The sequence below is a fragment of the Cricetulus griseus genome, chromosome 3 (assembly GCF_003668045.3).
Source record: "Cricetulus griseus strain 17A/GY chromosome 3, alternate assembly CriGri-PICRH-1.0, whole genome shotgun sequence".
Classification (NCBI taxonomy): Eukaryota; Metazoa; Chordata; class Mammalia; order Rodentia; family Cricetidae; genus Cricetulus; species Cricetulus griseus.
The window spans coordinates 106,366,935-106,385,084 of NC_048596.1; the positions used below are offsets into that span (position 1 = coordinate 106,366,935).

General features: G+C 40.1%; 1 protein-coding gene and 1 long non-coding RNA gene across 6 annotated transcripts in view; one reads left to right on the forward strand and one right to left on the reverse strand.

Moving 5' to 3' along the window:
* The window catches only part of Rab30 (RAB30, member RAS oncogene family), a 95,586-nt gene extending 88,342 nt beyond the window's left edge, over nucleotides 1–7,244 (reverse strand). Inside the window, exon 1 of the mRNA XM_027407655.2 lies at nucleotides 7,024–7,244. The gene's annotated coding sequence lies outside the window, so the exon portion shown is untranslated. The remainder of the gene's footprint in view (nucleotides 1–7,023) is intronic.
* Nucleotides 7,245–7,423: 179 nt separating this feature from the next.
* LOC103162587 lies at nucleotides 7,424–16,432 on the forward strand. Of its 5 annotated transcripts, none has more exons than XR_004769133.1 (5): nucleotides 7,424–8,856; nucleotides 10,093–10,225; nucleotides 11,509–11,641; nucleotides 15,496–16,287; nucleotides 16,391–16,432. It is a non-coding gene; the product is annotated as an uncharacterized LOC103162587 (long non-coding RNA). The 5 variants fall into 5 exon arrangements; XR_004769134.1 differs by having other exon boundaries at nucleotides 11,509–11,629; XR_004769136.1 differs by lacking the exon at nucleotides 11,509–11,641 and having other exon boundaries at nucleotides 7,434–7,516; nucleotides 7,694–8,856.
* The last annotated feature ends 1,718 nt before the right edge of the window (nucleotides 16,433–18,150 follow it).

An 18,150-nucleotide genomic window follows, 5' to 3' on the forward strand; every position in this document is an offset into this window, starting at 1 on the left:
TAGTCAGAGCTATGTTATGCACATGTCCTAGTGAGGTTTCTGTTGCTGTGATAAAACACAGCTACCTTTCATACACCTCCTAGGACCACTTGCCTAGAGGTGGTGCTACCCACAGTGGGCTGGGCCCTTCCACATTAATCAATCAAGAAAATGCCCACAAACATGCCTTCTGATTTTGCTGTAACACTCTTGAAAAAAACAACATTTAACAACAGCATCTAAAGGACACACTAATATCCACACACTGAACCGAACAATGGACTCATTACATCTAATAAGGATTTTTGTTTGTTTGTTTGGTTGGTTTTGTTGTTGGGGACAGGGTTTTCTTCAAGGTTTATTTTATTTTATGTGTATGAATGTTTTGACAGCATGTACGTATATGTACCACAGATATGCTTGGTGAAGCATGCAGAGGCCTCAAAAGGATGTCAGATCCCCTAAAGCTGGTGATGAGTTATCACCTGGGTGCTGCAAACTGAACCCAGTTCTTCTGCAATGAAAAAAAAGTATTCTTAACTACTGAGCCATCTGTCCAGCTCTATGGCAGATACTTTAAACATTACATTTATTGATAATTCTCAACATTTTATTTATTGGGTGATGCCTATTTAGTACTGATAGTGACCTGGGACAAATGGTATAATGAGACCAGCTGAAGTTCACATCATCAGCATTGAGTTGCTGAGTAGAAATCAATGTTTGCCAGAAATCTTAACCTGCATCTAATCATGAGGAAATAATTAAACAAATCCAAATTGTGGAATGCACTATATACAACAGTAGACTTGTGATCTTCAAACATCATGAGTGATTCAGAGTAGCATGAAAGGTAAACATTAAAGGAAGTTAAAGAAATAAGACAACTTAAAGCAGCCTGTAATCTTTGGTTGAAGCCCTAAAAACAACAACAATAACAACAAAACAAATATTATTTTATATTTGTTTGTTTGTTTGTTTTTTGAGACAGGGTTCCTCTGTGTAGCCCTGGCTGCCCTGGAACTTACTCTACCTCCCAAGTGCTGGGGAAAACAAATCTTATTATAAGGACATTTGGGGGAAATTAAATGGGAGCTGCACATGAGGTGGCCATTAAAATATTGAAGCTGGACAGTGGTGACACATACCTTTAATGCCAGCACAGGGGAGTCACAGGCAGGCTCGAATCTCTGTGAGCTTGAGGCCACCCTGGTCTACAGATCCAGTTCCAGTACAGCCAAGGTGACACAGAGAAACCCTGTCTAAAGGGGGGTGGGAAGAAACCATTTACATCAGTTACATCAGGCTTAGTGCTAGATACTTAAAATATATTCTCTGGCCTAGAGAAATGGCTCAGTGGTTAAGAGTATTGCTATCCTCACAGAAGACCTGGGTTCAGTTCCCAGCACCAACATGGTGTTTCATTACCATCTGTAACTTGTTACAGGGGATCTGATCCTCTGCTGGCCTCTGAGGGCACTAAATGCACAAACACACACACTTAAAATAAAATAAATCAATAAATCTTAAAACATTATCATTTAACCTTCACAACAATCTTACTATGAAACAGGTTCAAAGAGGTGAAGATATTGTCCAGGAGCACACACAAACTGATATTGAAAATGAAGAGACACTCAAATGTGGTGATGTATTATTTATGATTTAATAAAGCTTGCCTGAGGAGTAAGAATACAAAGCTAGCCACAAGCCATAGAGGTCAAGCAGTGGTGATACACACCTTTAATGCCAACAGCCATACTAGCAAGCCATAGAGGTCAGGCAGTAATGATAGGTACCTTTAATCCCAGGACTCAGGAGACATGCAGATGGATCTCTGTTAGTTCAAGACTACACTGAGCTACACAAAATTAATCCAGTCTAAAAGAGAAACAATTTACACAAAGGTGATCTCAGCACTTGGGATCACATGCCTTTAATCCCAGCACTTGAGGTATATAAAATAAAAACAGATATTCATTCTGTGGCATTTTGGTCTCTAGCCACAGGGCAGGATTGCTTCAGCCTGGGTAGAGGTAAGAGTACTGGCTTGGATACTTTGTTTATCTGATCATCAGCTTGAACCCCAATATCTATCCCTGGGTTTTTATTTTTTGTGTTACATACAAATGAACTCTAGCACATAAACACATACATTAGCATGTGATCTTATAGATCCTGTCTTCCTGATGACCTTCAAGGGACCCTTATGTTATAGGCTTGGTCCCCAACACTGAAAAAAATTCCAAGAATCTTCCTGATAGAATAATCTTGAGGAAGTATCTAGTTTTCAAAGGTTAGATTCCCATGGGAAGGAACCTGTAAATAAGTTATCTGTAGATCACATACAATTCCTCTTCACTTGGAAATGTTCATTTGGAGACCAGCCACATTTCCACCTCAGCCAAGAAAATACAGAAATTATTTCCTAAGTAATTATAACATTGTGGTGTTTTGTCTTTTCCCCCTCCTGTGCAATAAAATAAGGGGGAAAGATACATTAGAGAATTTTTCATGCAGTTAAATATATCTTTACCACAGAAAAATACTGTCAATAATTCACTCAATTGTGTTTATTTTGTATATCTGTAACTTTGCTTACCTGTAAAATTCAAAAAGTCCATTAAGTTAGGGAATATTACGGCCATTAGAATGCTTTTTGAGAACCTAACTTGAATTTAGGAAGTTGAACCCTAAAAGAAACCAGAACTGAAATACTTCTGAATTTCCCTAAAACTTAGCCACAAAACATCCCAAAGGCTATAGGTCTCAGAAAACGATCTGCTAATAGCATTTACATTTGACATTGCACTATCACTAATTGCATCTTTCAATATGTTGAAATTTTTCTCTATTTAGAAAGCATCCTTAGAGACCTAGTTTGGGCCCCTAAATTGTGCAAGACCTGGGAACCTACTCCCTAAAGCTGTTCCTTGCCTTCATCTCTAGGGCCAAAGGTTGTGGGCCACATTGTTGATTTCCCACCCCTCTTGTGGGGCTATGCTGTCCTAGCATCACTACACACCCCTCCATATGTTCATATGTCCTTTTCTCTTCAGAGGAATTTCGTGAAAGCAAACACTATCTCATTTGAAGATGCATTCCTATCATGGTATACATACAAGTGAACATCAGTATACTGTAGTGAGATAAACCCATTTTATAAATGAGAAAACTAAACCTTGAAAATGAATATGCCATTCCCAATGTTACACATGAATAAATACTAGCATCCCATCATAGCCCCATCAGCGATCTCTCCCCTAGACTACCATGGCATACCCCAACACAAATAATAGGAAGAATAAAACAAAGATCTTAGATGTGTCCCAGGAACCTGAAATTCAACATAACCCAGAATCCTCCACTTCTTGAACCAATACACGCAATCAGCTGTCTCTTTCTCTCTAAAAGTCATCTATCTCATTGCTTAAAGAGGAAAAATGCAAACCATATTCTACTTTTTCTTCCTATTCCCATATCTAATCAATCAATACATTTATGCAATTCTAATTTTCAAAAGTAGTGTCTCTCCAGTCTCCACCAAGATTCAAGCATCATCTTCCATCACCAAGACTTAGAAATGACCTGCTACTCAGTCTCTAGATTCAACTTGGTCAAGCTTTCCTCCAATTTCCTCTGTCTTTTTTAAAGTGTCCATCATTTATTATTGGCATGCATGTGCTCACACCCTCTAGCACTCAAGCATTTTTCCATACAACAGCACACATGGAAGTCAGAGGACATCTTTCAGGAGTCAGTCTTCTCTTTCCATCATGCATTTTAGGGACTGAACTTAGGTCCTCAGGCTTATATGGCAAGTGCTTTTACCCATGAAGCCATCTTGCTAACCCTAGGGTGTATTAAATATAATTCCATATATGGCATTCATCTAGCTAATTAAAGCACATCCTATGTTCCCATTACCCTGAGGATGAAAACCAAAATCACCTTGTCATTCAAAACTGCCCAGGCCCCATCTCTCTAGTCTCTTCCAGCTCCTTCAATCTACTCCCTGTCTCCTACTCACCACTCTTCTCTTTGTATGCTGAATGTGCAGTTCCTTTAGCCAAAAACCCTATTTGCCCTACTCTAGGCAACTCCCATTGCTACCCTAAATTACTTCCTGACCACTCAAGTTCCCTCAAGTTCCACTTCCTACAGGAAACCTTCCCTGATTGCTCCAGAAAAAAGAACAGAGTCATATTGGGTACACCCATCCCATCTCCAATTCAATCCCCAGGAAGAATAGTAAGTACATCACACTTGGAATAGTTCAATGCGGGGGGAGGGGGGTATATTTCTCTTCATTGATGTACCATAGTACTTATCACACAAAACCTGCTCAGTTGATGTTTGCTGTCAGAATAAGTTCCGGCTTTATCACAGAGGGTTTTAACAACAGGCCAAGTAAATCAAGAAGCAAGGATTGGTGTCCCTTTGCAGATCTACAAACTGAGACAAAAAGAAATTTACAGCTCTTGAAAGTCATAGGACAGCAGGGATAGAGCCAAATCTAATCCTTCATTCAAATCATTTCTTCTCCCTATGTCACTAAAAACCCCCAGTGAGTGAGGGCACATTGAAAGAGACGGGAATTCGTAAGGAAAGGTGGTACAAAAGTCCCATCCACCTGTCATGTAGGCTGACTTCAAATGGACATTGGACTTTGCATGCCTAAAGAAACACTAAGGTTAAGTAAAAAGACATAGCTGCCACCACACCCAGCTCCCAGGAAAAGTCGCATAAAACAAACTTCTCTCCTCCACAAAGACGACAAAATGGCAGGAACTCCATTTACCTTCAGAAACACAAATGCAGGTTTGCTACTGGCCCTGTTACTCAGAGTGGTGCTAGGGGATAGACTCTTTTTCCCACCACTCACTGGAATCAGGAATAAGAAGCAAAACTATTAAATGAATCAGAAACTACTTAAGACTACTTCTTTTAGGAATCATTTATGAATTATTTATGTAAAGCATTAAAACAATTGCTAAACCTTGGGCACTTCTTAGCAGGGGTCATGGAAAGGAAAGATACAAGAGCTCCATGGCCACATTTCATTGTCCATATGCTCCTGGGCCCAGGTTATGTCTGTCAGGAAATCCACAAACCCAGCCCTGGAACAGACTCATTGCTATCATCCTTCCAAGCACAGACTCCAAGGGGGGTGGGGGGAGCCAGTACCTCATCAAAGAGGACTCTGAATAAAGGTTCACACAGAGCCAACATCCTCTAACCCCAGGGTTCCTTGGGGGGTGGGTGGGGTGAAGGTGTGGGGGCTGGTGTTCAGAGGTTGGAAAGTGACTTAGAAAAAGAGATGTGATTCTCTCCTGACACAGCCAGGACCCTGAAACAGAGAGGCAACACCTACATTTATTGCAAACAGATGAGGAAAGAAATGGAATTTGAAGATCTGTCAACCGGGTACAGAGAGAAAGAAAGGCATAGAAGAAAAGGGCAGAGTGTCACCACAAAATGTAGGAAGAGGCAACAGACTGTTGATCTTTGCCCAAATCCAAAAGCTGCTCATTGCATGCCAATAAATCACTCTACTTACAAAGCCCGTACAATGGACTGTTCTTTGCATTCAGTGACATGCAGCATTTAACAAAGTGTCACCCAGCTGCAACTTTGGAGACCTGAGCATCTAAATTAAAATTGAATAAAATTGGTTCACAGAAGCTGAAGACAGACAGTAATGACTTTTCCCTCCAAAGCCTGATTCAGCTGTGAAAAGCTTTAGCATTTTGGAGTTAAGCAAATACTCTGGCATTTCTCCTTCTTTTGACATTCCTAAAGGGGGTGTGGTTGACCCTAAGTCCATTCATTTCCAAGGTTGTATATCTCTCAACTAAGACTGGCCCCATCTGTTCTGGATCCAGCCAGCTGTTTATCTCAAAAGAACATATTTATTGCAGTGTTCATCCCTGTAACTCTTAAAAGAGGAGAGTCAGCATCACACAAGCCACAATGTTGCCTGCCTTATTAAATGTATCAGTTCGTTGAAAAACAAAATTCAAACAAAAAGCACACTAACATGCTCTCTGGTTTTCCTGATCAGGCTCACTGTTCTTGGATACCTTTCAGTAATAGCCAGTAAAGGGTGGCAGCACGTCTAACTTTTCCTTTCCCTAAAGTGTTAAAAAAAAAAAAGTCAAGAAATGAAAAAAGGACCCCGGTTCCCTAATCGATTAGGTCTACAAACCGTTAAGTGTGAGTGGAGACGGAGCCTCGGGAAACGGCAGCGCAGCTCGTTACAGTACCATTGTCAGTGGCAAGAGCCTATTGCGATGTAATTTAAAACACTCACACAAGCACAAATCTATCAGCTCCACTTCCAAACAATCCTGAATCCCGCAGTCGAGAAAACGAAAAAAAAAATCTTTAAAAAATGTTATACTGCTTCTAGCAGCCTAAGACACGTGAAATATTTCTGACACGAAGTACACCATTAAAGGACACTGTCACCTCAAATCAGCAGAGAAAACGCGAGACAAACGATACAGACATGCAAACATAAAATAAAGCCCCACGAAACTTAAGCGACTCAAGAGAAGCATGCTCATCTTAAAAAAGAAAATAGTGTATGCTAGTCCAAGAGACACAAATGTTCTAAAGAAGTACGACCACCTTAAGTCACTGTCTCCATTCCTTCCCACACATCACCCTTTCCCACTCAAACCTCAGCACTGGGGCCGTAGAATGACAGGACTGCAGTCCGCCACCTTTGCCCTCCTCATGTTTTCCAAGTGCACTTCCCAACATCCTTGCCAGCCCAGCCCCCTCTCCCAGCCTCAAAAAGGTTAAAGGGAGTTGAGGCGAGGAAATTGGCAGGCACCAGTCCTCTGGCGGGGGCAGGTTGCTGGAGTTGTTCTTTGCAGTGACCCAAATTGCACAGAGCGATTTAGCTCTTAGCAGCGCCAGTGAGAACCTCCTGAATCCATACCCCCATCCCCGGCCCCATCTTCCAAAAGAAAGCCTTGAGCACTAAGCGGGAGGAATAACTTGGGAGAACGATTTGAATAAATCACTTCAACTCACCTGGTTTGGGATTTTTCTCCCCACCCCAGGCATAAACAGAAATGATATGCCAATGAGTCACGCACGTAAGGGAAGGTGCTGCGGTGTCCTAAGTCCAAGGACTGGAGTCAGTCCCTGCCCTGGTCCTGCTGCTACTCAGGGCTCAGCTGGAGCAAGCGGCAATAGCGAGCCCAGCAGCGCCAGCAGCAGCAGCAGCAGCGGCGGGGGGGTGGGGAGTGGATAGACCGTAGCACAATGAATGCAGTCGGATTTTGCAATGACATCATCCCTCTGTCCGAGCGGCCCCAATAGCCATGCTCCAGAGCTGTGCATTCTGGGATCTGTAGTCCTCTGAAGTCCGTGAGGGACGCAGAGGCTACATCCGGAACTACAATGCCCAGGGTGCTCCGGTCCGAGCGCCCAGAGAGAGACCTGACCGGTCGCCATGTTGAAGCTCAGGAGCTACTGCGGGCCGAGGGAGGCTTCGGGGCTCGTGGAGCTGAGAAGGGACACGGTGAGAATGGTGAGGCAGAGGACGTAGAGGTTGATAGCTTCGATCACTGGCTGGGACTGAACGGAGACTACACTGCGGATGGGCAGGGCCGTCGGACCGGGCCTCGCGAGTCGGCGTGAGCCTCAACCTCAAGGGGTTGCTTAGGGCCTCACGCCTTTCCCTCGGCTTTTTACCCAGGGACCCAGGGAGTCGCTTCTCTTCTGGCTGTGGAGGAGCCCTTAGACCTCCTAGCGGGACAATCTGGGCAGAAGGTGGCTTTGTTGTGTTTTGCGGACTGGGGACAGCGAGCCTCGCGCCTTTTGGACGAGAAGCCCGCTTGCACCTGATGAGTAGGGGTAAACCTAGGTTAATTTTCTTGTCGTCTTGCCATTTTTTTTTCCTTCCTCAGGTATCTGACCAACACACACACTGAATCTTAATACCGCATGATTTACAAAGGGCATCAAATAAATCATTGGTAGATATGAGTGTGCAGGTTTTTATCTTTGGTCCTGAAAATAAGAAAGACAAGGAGCTACCAAAAGAAGTTAGCACCTAATCTTACCCACCAGCGAAAGTGAAAGACATTGAAAAGGGACTACAAGTGTGCTATCTTACTCAGGACTATCGCTGAATGAACTATACTAAAATACTTCGGGTCTTGAAGTTGGTAACCATGGGTCACCAATTTAACTTTTCTTCTTTTGTTAGCGTATATTAACAAAATTATGCAAAATAATGTGTTTTGTTGTGACATCTGCATGTAGTTAACCATCACCTCTTACCCACTTGGTACCGCACCAATTAAAATGCATTTAATGCCTTCTTTGGCCTATTCTAAATGTATGATTACTTTAAGAACTTTTGAGTCCTTTTGCTCAGCATCTCAAATTATCCTGCATAACTAAAGCAGTACTGTGTGTTTGTTTTTCAGATTCTGATGCTCACTTTGGAAAGATGGGAAATTTTACTTCCTTCTGAGTGTCTCTGAAAACTTAAAAATGCTGATATGAATAATTTGTGTTGTTTGTTCTCCCTCTCTTTTGTATTTAATTGTGAAAGCTGAGTTTTACGCAGAAGATGTAGCTCAATGGTAAGAATTCACCTAGCATATACTCAAGGCCTTGGATTGGATTCCCAGCCCTGGTTTGTTTGTATCAGGGAAAATACATACTATGCCTCTGTTAGAAGTTAATAAAATTCAAAAGATAACTACGCTATTCAGAAAACAGTTAAAATAATTTTCAAAGACTCGGCTTATGTTGTGAGAAGAAACAATGCCTGTGGCAAAAGCCATTCATCCATAAATTCAACAATGTAAAAGCCTCAGAAATATCGATGTCCTTCTACCTGTAATGATGGTAAGTACTAGAAAGGAAAGAGTGTTTACCATTTCTTTTCTCCTCTTAGATTTAACTGTAGGGTTTAGGCTAATGAATCTTTGTTTTATAAGACATATGAGCAATAATCTTAGTTTGAGTTATTGTGGAAGACTGATTTATTGAAAGAGAAATAACAGATTGTTTAGAATTAGTGTGAAAAATGGGACCAGTATATAATGTAGTGGATTCTACAATTTGTCGTGTGAGTGTTTTAAAGTGTTTTAGCCTTATATATAATGGATATCCTACCATAAATGTGAAAAATTCCAGTGTATTTTAGAAAGACTCAACAAGTTAAGTCAACTGTCAGAGGAAAAAAAAATTCCATATTCTTTAGAAACTTAAGACAAAAAAAAAGCAAAACACTTGACCAGAAAAAAAAAAGTATCTTTCAGATCTCCTCTTTGATTAAGGTAAATGTTTGTCACAGTGTTTGTTTCCATAAGTGGATACAGATGGGCACACCATTTGATTTTAGCTAATACGTTTTTTTTTTCTTTTCTGTTTTTTTTTAACAATATTTTAATTCATTTCAGGTAATAAAACAATTTATATATATATATATATATATTGACATTCATACTTGGAATTGACAATAGTTAGGAAACAAGTCTCAGGTTAGTACCCTAGCTATTGTGTTTATAACAGGTTGACATAGATTTTGCTGCTGGATTTTCTATATGGCTTAAGGTAAATGCAGCAGATGTTTCAGGGTCAAAATTTAAAGTCTAACTGGGTGGTGGTGGTACAGGTGGTACAGGTGGTACAGGTACAGGTACAGGTACAGACCTTTGATCCCAGAGGCAGAGGCAGATGGATCTCTTAGTTCAAGGCCATCCTGGTCTACAAAGTTCCAGGCTGGCCTGAGCTATACAAAGAAACCTTGTCTCTTTAAGAAAAAAAAAAATTATAAGTGACTTCAAATTAAAATTTTAATAATGACTGCCCAGAGAAGCAAGCTTTCTTTATCTTACCAGATTTTAACAGGTTTGAACAGTTAAAGGAGCACTACAGAACATGTCTTTGCAAGAATATGTGCTAATAAACATGTGTTCATGAACATAACCATTTCGGGAAATTTAGGTATGCAGAGATACTTAACTGTAACCAATTGTGTAAATGAGTATGTATTCATAGGCTTTAGTTTGAGACACTGTCTTAGTGAACTTGCTGTAAAGAATAATCCTCTATGTTGTATCTTTTTTTTATAAACAGCTTTGTTGAAATGAAATTCACATATGCAGTTCATCCATTTAAAGGGTGTAGTCCAGTGCGTTTTAGTTTGCTCAGATTTCCAACGGTGAACACAATTATACAAGAAAACTATACTATGCAAAACCATGTGCTTGTAAGTATAAGGAAATAATTGGAAGGATTTGGGTCTTTCTCTAAAGTGGTAATATACTAAGCTTACTATTGTGAGTAAATTTGACATAGAATACTTCAATTGACATAGAGTACCTCAATTACAGTTGCAATACTGCAAGTAAATAGCATGTTCCTTGTATGTAATAAGTGGGCTTTACTGGAAACACTATTATGGAATAAGTGATAATTATATGATACAGCACTGTCATAGTTGAGAAGTCATTAAGGGTGGTGCACTGTTTACATTGATTACTTTCCTTTTCTGTATGATTATCATACCGGCATGACACCTTTCTTGAATTTTAAGCAAATGAGGCTATTCGATTTTCAGTGTTCATGTTTGTGTGTCTTTCTAAAAATTCTGCTTTTTTTTTCTATTTCTTGGTACTTTCAAGGTGGTTTCTGAAAACATTTTTTTCAGCTGGTATTGTTTCCCCATGAAGGCTTCCTAGATTTTATTTTTCATATAAACTTTGAATTAGCAAGATAGTGAAAAGTCACCAGATTCAGGAGGGTTTTAGGGATGAATCATAGAATAGCAAAAAGTGGTTGCCGAATAAAGGTAAGATGTTTGGATGTGAAAAAAAATAAATAATGGTAGAGACAGGCAGAAATAAGAGGGCTTCCTTAAGATGTTAGAAGCAACAACTGTGTTTTTTTGTTGTTTTTGTTTTTTGAGACAGGGATTCTCTGTGGCTTTGGAGGCTGTCCTGCCTCTGGAGTGCTGGGATTAAAGGCGTGCACCACCACCCTGCCCACCTATTTATTTTTGAGGATTTATATGTATGGCTGTTTTGCCTTTGTTTATGCGCTTGGTACCCATGGAAGTCAGAAGTCATCAGATTCCCCTGGGACTAGGGTTATAGATGATTTTGAGCCACCATGTAAGTGTTGGCAACCGAACCTGATCCTCTGCAAAAGCAGCAAATGCTCTTAACCATGAACCTTCTCTATTAACTAGCCCCAACCCAACTGGGATCCTTAAAACCACTGTTGGAGAAAGCATTAAATGTACATCGAATGGGACTGGTCTCTGCCCCGCTGCATTTACAATGTCTGTTATTGACAGGAGAAATTCATGATGATTGAAATTATTAGATTACCTATGTGGGAAATGTGTGATTGTGCCTATACCTAAGATGAGAAAAGCAACTGACAAGCACCATAGGCCTCTGCAAATGTCTTAAATCCATTTTTAATGTTGCCTGAAGTCATTACATTGCCTGGAGTCATTCCCATCTTACTGCTTAACTTTTTTTCTAGAGACTTAACTGGAAGGATAAATGAAAATGGGGGAGAAAAAACAAAAATACTAAGAGTTGTAATGAAAAACTTTTATAGCATCAAAGGAAGTTATTACAAAGTCCTGTCACTAGTCCATCCAGTGAGTTCAAATGTATGTCTAACTGGTCTCATGAGATCTTTACCTTCTGGTATGGATATAACCTGGGATTTTTTTTCTTTTTCTTTTTTGGCTTTTTGAGACAGGGTTTCTCTGTAGGTTTGTAGACCAGGCTGGCCTTGAACTCACAGAGATCCACCTGCCTCTGCCTCTGCCTCTGCCTCTGCCTCTGCCTCTGCCTCCTGAGTGCTGGGTTTAAAGGCGTATGCCACCACCATCCGACCTGACCTGGGATATTTCTAAGGAAAGACATGACTGCAGGTTAAATTTCTGTGCTCTAAATTAACATGTTCTGAACTACAAAAAAAAAGTTGCAGGCTTCATATAGGATGATTCCCAAAATCTCAATTTTATATTCAGACTATTATCTGTTCCTGGCAACAATAAGACTGAATCCTCCAATCTCCTAATACTTCAGCTATTGGGAGTAAGGGAGACAAAATAAATGTAACTTGCTTTGAATCTGTGCACCTAGGTTCAAAGAGCCACTTGGCACCACCCCACCACCACTTACCACCTTTTTTCAGAGACAATCTCTGTGTGGCTCTGGCAGTCCTCAAACTGAGAGATCCATCTTGGCACCATTTTGTCTGCAAAGCTAATTATGGTAACTAACTAATACCTGTGCAGTATTCTAGAGTAAATTTCAGATAAGTAGAAATAGGTTACTTTGTTTTGAGACATTTTCTTTCTGCCCTGGAACTCAAGCTCAGCCTGACCGTGAACTCTGAGATCCTCTTGCCTCTACCTCCCTAGTGCTGGGGCTAAAGGAAGGCATCACCAAGCCTGGAACAGAAATGAGTTCCTGGTGGCTGTCATAGTTGAGAGAAGTAAAATTTGACTTCAGAGCTATGACAGGATTGACTTAAAAAGCATTTGACAGATGGGAAGTAATTCCTCTGCTAACACTGGAGATGTTAAAATACATACACTGGTTGAAGTAAAAACTAGTTTGTCAAACCATTTCTACTGCTGTACATCATGGTGGGTAAGTATATACCTATGATAACCACTTATCAGCGGAAGGTTGGTTTTGTCCATTAGTGTGGGCTTCAGAGGTAGAAAGATGTGTCTCAGTTCTATATGATGTTGGCTTAATTCATTCTGGGCTTTTAATTGTACAAAAATATGCCTGTTTTTTTAGTTTTCCAGAGAATTAAGGAACTATATAAAAATGCTTAATATTCAATGGGCAGCAAGCATTGTGTCATGCTTAGGATACGAACTGAGGCAAAAATAACTGCCCTATGATTTGTCATTTTATTTTTCAAGACAGGGTTTCTCTGGCTTTGGAACCTGTCCTGGAACTAGCTCTTGTAGACCAGGCTGGTCTCGAACTCACAGAGATACTGCCTACCTCTGCCGCCCAAGTGCTGGGATTAAAGGCGTGAGCCACCACCCGACTCGAAATTTGTCGCTTTTTAAGATTGATTTGTTTCCTAAGTTGTATAAATCTGTTCCTTTGGTTTTAACTACCATGAATACTTCATTTAGTGATACCCTATATAATGGACAATTTGCAGTTAACTAAAAGAGTTTCCATTTAAGGAGAGCATCTGAGTAATGTAAGTGTACCCATTTGGGGTAAATCATGTACAGATAAGTCTGAAGTTGTGCAAGTGGGATGGCCTGCTTAAAGAATGGCAGGTGTACAAGAACTCCAAAGTCCTACGTGGAAAAAAAAAATTGTGGTAGTGTCTAGACTTCTTCATTTCTGTACTGACTATATGGCAATTTAGAGAAATGAGGCTTGAATCAGTCCTTAACTTTAAACTGCATCTAGCACAATGCTAAGTCCAGCAATAGGGAGGCAGAGACAGTCAGACCCCTGAGTTCAAGCCCAGCAAGCAGGGGCACATGATGAGATCCTGTCTCGGAAAACACCAGTGTAATAATTTGATACCAAAGCCAGGCTTCTCAATATAAGTTGTCCTAATTCACTTTTTCCCTGTTCCTCCCAGACACTTGTATGAACCCTATGGCTTTGTGTGTTCAAACAAGTACTTGCTCTGCCACTGAGCTATATATGTCGCTCTCTTTCTACTTTTTATTTTGATTCGGGCTAGATTTGAACTTAACTGAAAACTCTTAATTGTGGGCCTAGTTCTTAACTCATCTATTCCTATTGTATTCCAGTGTGTCTCTTCCTTGTTGAAATTTCAAGACATACCAGATTTTTAATACTCAGTGGAGAATATGGTCTGCAAAAGCAAGTGTTGCTTAGATTCAAAGGGCATATAATTATTTTAAGGAAATTATAAATCATGTTTAATTCTTATGTCATTAAAACATAAAGTTGTATTGAGTAAGAAGCAGCCTTGTAATTGGTAATTTTTAAGTATCAATATTTGGTGGTCAAAGTTTGAGCCGTTTGTAATTTTTTTTGAGTACTGAGCCCAAGGACCTCTGTCCTTCTAAGTCATTAAGTGTCATGGATCTTTTTTTTTCAATCTGCTGCAGTCTATAGATCTCTTCAAACCCAAAACCTTTTAAATTCATAAAATAAGAGTATATTGAATTGGGAAGAAAGTAATCAAAAAATCTTAAAATTTTAATCTTTACAGAGAAGTCCATATTTTATTAACTAATGATACCTAGCAAGGCCTCAGCCAATGTCCAGCAGACATATTTCAGGCTACCTGAAGCAGTATTATAAGGAAGTGTTACTTCAATTGGTTTAGTCATGATTACTGCTAATACTGTAACATGTTTACACTAAGATTTTTATAAGTACAAATAAGCAAGGTGTGTTGGCACATGCCGCAGAGGCATGTGAATCTCTGTTAGAGACCAGCCTAGTCTATAAAGTGAGTTTCAGAATAGCTAGGGCCATTACACAGAGTCCTGTCTAGAAAAACCACGCATTGAAATTTACCCAACAAACTATATATGGGGAATCTATACATTTAGTAATGTTTTTATTTGAAAATTCAATACATTTTGATCATATTCTTAATCCTTCTACCAGATCCCCCCCCCCAAGACAGGGTTTCTCTATGTAGCTTTGGAGCCTATCCTGGCACTCGCTCTGGAGACAAGACTGGCCTCAAACTTGCAGAGATCCACCTGCCTCTGCCTCCCAATGCCCAGCTACCCTTCTACCAGATTACATGCAAATTAGAAGGTACTAAAAGATTAATTTGGAGGGTGTTGGAGTAGTAGGCTCCTTTGATCTAGCACTTGGGAAGCAGAGGCAGGTGATCTGAGTTTGAGCCCAGCCTGGTCTACAGAGCAAGTTCCAGGACAGGCTCCAAAGCTACACAGAAATGCTGTCTCAAAAATAAACAAAAAAAGAATAATTTAAAATATTTTGAGTCACTGTCTATAAGCCTCTGATTTAAAAGCTTGGTTAACATTTTTTCAAAAGCATCCATTGATAATTTCATACATGTAAATAATGTAACTTAATTCCGGTAGCCATTCTCATTACTGTGTCCAATTAAGCCAAATATAGTGGTTCCCAGCCTTTCCCAGGCTAGGGCACTAGGATGGATGCTAGCTTGAACTATAGGCCTTATCAAAAAAAAAAAAAACCAAAGGGGGAAAAAAAAAAGCTCTGAAAATGTATGCCTTATTCCTTTTAAAATTAATTCGAAATGCTTATAAAATTAACTTGAGGGGCTGGAAAGATGGCTCAGTAGTAAAGAGCAGTGGTTACTCTTCTAGAGAACTGGAATTCAATTCCCTGCACCCACATGGTGACTCACTAAGACTATAAATCTTGTTCCAGAGGACTTTGGGTACCAGGCACACAAAATGCATAGACATACATACACAGAGTAAAAAAAAAAAATTCAAGAATGCATGAATTTAGTAAATCTTTCAAATCGTCCATTTGTTTCTTACAGATCCAATCCAGGTGTCTGGCAAATGTGGACTTAGCTGTATCTTAGTGCACCTGCTACATACATACTAAGCTTAGTGGCACAAGTGAACAGAAGAGCAATATTAGAGAATATTAAATTCAAGGAGCATCATGGAAACAATATATGAGATTACGCTGCTTGGTAAATAAACGATGGAGTTGTTTCTAATGTAAGACTATCAGCATCTTAAGGTTACATTCTCAACAGAAAACAAATAATGACATAGTATTACTTAGCTATTATCATTACTTGCTACAGGAATTGGCATAGTTTTTTAAGTTAAATGTAAAATCCAGGTGACTGAACAGTGAGTTTGAACCCCAGAACCCACTGTACAAGAAGGACCTCCTAAAAGTTATCCTGACCTTGTGTCTGCCAGTGTAAATTCTGGCACATAAATAAATAAATACATACTAACAATTAAAAAGAAAAGAAGACCTTAAGAATAAGTCTGCCTGGCAGTATCTGTTAACAAGAAGAGGTGAGAATACAACTGGTTGGTTCAACCTAAGAGTCTACTGCATAGGAACTGCTACACAATCGAGAAAGCAAAAAGAAAATGACATTCTTGAGTATTTCAGCTCTCTGCACATATCCCAAAGACATGCAACAACCATTGTCAAACAGACCTGGTGACAAAAAGTTCTGTTTAAAGCACACCATCTGTACATGGTTTCATAAACATACCAGGACTTGGGAAGCTTGAGTTCAGAACTGGCTTGTAGATACCAAGATTGTGTCTCAGAAAACAAATCCTGGTTGCTGGGATTAAAGGTATGTGCCACCATTTCTAGCTTAAAACTGCATACATTTTTAAAGATTGTACATGTATATAAATATTTAAGCTGCAATAATTTTCTGTATCTTGCCTTCACAGTGTAATCATCCTTCAACTCTACTGCAAGAAAAATAGTTCGGAGATTTTTGGAGTGTGTGCTTATACTTCACAGTTCTTACTCTTCACACACACAAATATGTTTTCACATGCCTGTCCAGAAGGAAAAGCACTTCAGGCAGAAACATTGTTTAGACAAAGAAAATTATAAAGGTGAAATTGATTCCTAAATCTCTGATCCACATAGGGAGCCCTAGACCAGTGTCTAATTAGTGTTTGAAGAAGAAAGAATTTAACAAGAAAATTGAGTACCTGATAGTAAAGCCTGGCCCTGTCAGTACTGATATTACTTACTGTGAGTGGTCCATGGTAACAGAAGCATTGATTTCTATGATGCCCAGCACAGAGGTGGGTGGGCACATTATAGTACACACGTGGACACTGCTAGTCTAAGCTCCAAGAACTTAAATGCTGCATTGGTAGTGATCCTACGCACATAGGATACAGGACTTTTGACCGATCATTTCCTTTCAGAACAGTTGTCTACTTGGGTCATATGTACTGTAAATATAGTGGATATGTCACAATTTCAGAGTAACTATTTTGGCTTTTTGAGACAAGGCCTTATATTGTAGCCCAGTTGACCTCAAACTTGGCATTCCATATGCATTTATCCCTTGAGTGGTAGTAATTTTTGTTTTAAATAATAGTTCACCTTTTTTGCCAGGTGTTGGTGGTGTATGCCTTTAATCCCAGCACTCTGGAGGCAGAGGCAGGTGGATCTCTCTGAGTTCGAGGCCAGCCTGGGCTACAAGGGCAAGTTCCAGAACAACATCCAAAGCAATACAGAGAAACCCTGTCTCGGAAAAAAAAAAATTCACTTTTTATGTGTATGGAGGGTATATATATATATATATAAGTGCTGATGTTGGAAGAGGCCAAAGTTCTCACTGCAACTTAGGGTACTGTGAGGTACCCAGATTGCATGCTTTTATACTTTGGAATCCTCTTGTTTCAGCTTTCCAGGAGCTGGGATTACGGGCTACCATACCCTGGTTTAAGAATAATTAAGAGCCGGGCATTGGTGGCTCGTGCCTTTAATCCCAGCACTCGGAGGCAGAGGCAGGCAGATCTCTGTGAGTTCGATGCCAGCCTGGTCTCTAGAGCGAGTGCCAGGATAGGCTCCAAAGCTACACAGAGAAACCCTCTCTCAAAAAACAAAAACAAAAAGAATGATTAAGAGCGAGGCGTGGTGGTTCATGCCTTTAATTCCAGCATCTGGAGGCAGAAGCAGATGGATGTCTGAATTCAAGGCCAGCCCAGCCTACATAGAGAGTCCCAAGACAGTTAGCGCTATATAGACTCTACCACTTTTTAACTATCTAGGAACAAATTATACCTTTATCACTTGACCTGGAAAGTGTAATCTAATATGAAACTAAGAGGTAGAAAAATTACCTTCAGAATGTATAATACCGCTGGGTGGTGGTGGCGGCACACTCCTTTAATCCCAGGACTCCAGAGGCAGAGCCAGGCAGACCTCTGTCAGTTCAAGACTGGCCTGGTCTACGAGACCTAGTTCCAGGACAGCCTCCAAAGCCACAGAGAAGCCCTGTCTGGAAAAACAAAACAAAAAAGTATAATACCCTCTCCCAAACTAATTACAATAGCTAGTTCTAGCCCATCTTTCACTTCAACGTCATTTGCACACACTATCAAGCAGCATTTAGCAGCCAGACAGTGTTGGTACATGAATATGCTCTTTTCTTTTGATTGGCATGTACACGGGTTGTGGTGTAATT